The sequence below is a fragment of the Elephantulus edwardii genome, unplaced genomic scaffold (genome assembly GCF_000299155.1).
Source record: "Elephantulus edwardii isolate Elephantulus edwardi_28Jun2011 unplaced genomic scaffold, EleEdw1.0 scaffold01963, whole genome shotgun sequence".
NCBI classification, from domain to species: Eukaryota; Metazoa; Chordata; class Mammalia; order Macroscelidea; family Macroscelididae; genus Elephantulus; species Elephantulus edwardii.
This window is the reverse complement of record NW_006401713.1, coordinates 5118-6234: the sequence shown is the minus strand read 5'-3', so window position 1 is coordinate 6234 and position 1117 is coordinate 5118. Positions and strand designations below refer to the sequence as shown.

The 1117-nt window shown below is 45.9% G+C and overlaps 1 pseudogene; it reads right to left on the bottom strand.

Annotated features, from left to right (window-relative positions):
* Nucleotides 1-15: 15 nt before the first annotated feature.
* Nucleotides 16-1098, bottom strand: LOC102856191 (annotated as a pseudogene).
* Nucleotides 1099-1117: the final 19 nt, after the last annotated feature.

The window sequence follows — 1117 nt, the reverse complement described above, 5'->3', positions numbered from 1 at the left end:
ATTAACAGAGTCATTTTATCCTCTCTAAACACATATTGCTATTCCCATCCCACCCCCAATGCACAAGGCAACACCACAGCTCTCTCCAGTTATCTCCAAGACATCGGACAGCCAGATGCTCTCAGGGAGTGGCCCAAGGCTATGGCTCCGCCATGGATGTTGATCTTGTCTGGGTTTATTACAACAGAGAGGACTGCAAAGGCTTTGTTGATTTCAAATACATCAATATCCTATAGTGACCAACCTGCTTTTGCGACAGCTTGCTTTATTGCTGGAATTGGTCCTGTTCTCATAATAGAAGGATCCACACCTGCTTGTGACCAGGACACAATTTATGCTAAAGGGTTTAGCCCACAACAAGGAACTTCCGACATCTTCATCACAACCACAGCAGTAGCACCATCATTTATGCCTGAAATGTTAGCTGCAGTGACTGTCTATGCCCCCTCTGAAAGAAAGTAATGCTTCGTCTTCTAAGTTGTTCCCGTGTCAAGGAAACTCATCAGTTTTAACTTTAGTAAGACCTTTTTGAGAAGATACAGGTACAATCTCTATCAAAATGGCCAGCTTTCGTGCTCCGTCCTGGACAGGGACATAACGGTGATTTTATCTTGATCCTCCCAACTTACTTGCCTTTTTTTTAGCTACATTTTCAGTTGTAACGCCCATGTGATAGTTGTGAAATGCGTCTGTGAGCCCATCACAGAGTACACTATCACGGAGAGGAGTCTCGCCCATCCTTATTTCTGCTCTCAAGTGAACCAGGTGAGGAGCCTTGCTCATATTTTCCATGCCTCCTGCGACCACAATGTTGGAATCTCCTGTCCCCACTGACTAGGCCGCCAGTCACACGGCTTTCAGGCCTGACCCGCAGATCATCTGGTAGCTCCAGGTTGGAACACTTGAGAGGATTCCTGCCATTACACTGGCCTGTCATATAGGATTCTACCTGCAACCTGCTGTTAAAACATATGACCTCTGAAACATCTGCTGGAGCCACATTGACCCTCTTCAGAACTTCTATGATAACAGCTCTGACTAGATTATGGACAGGAACAGAAGATAAGGAACCATTGAAGGAGCCAATGGTGGGCAGCACTGTGGAAACAATGACCAC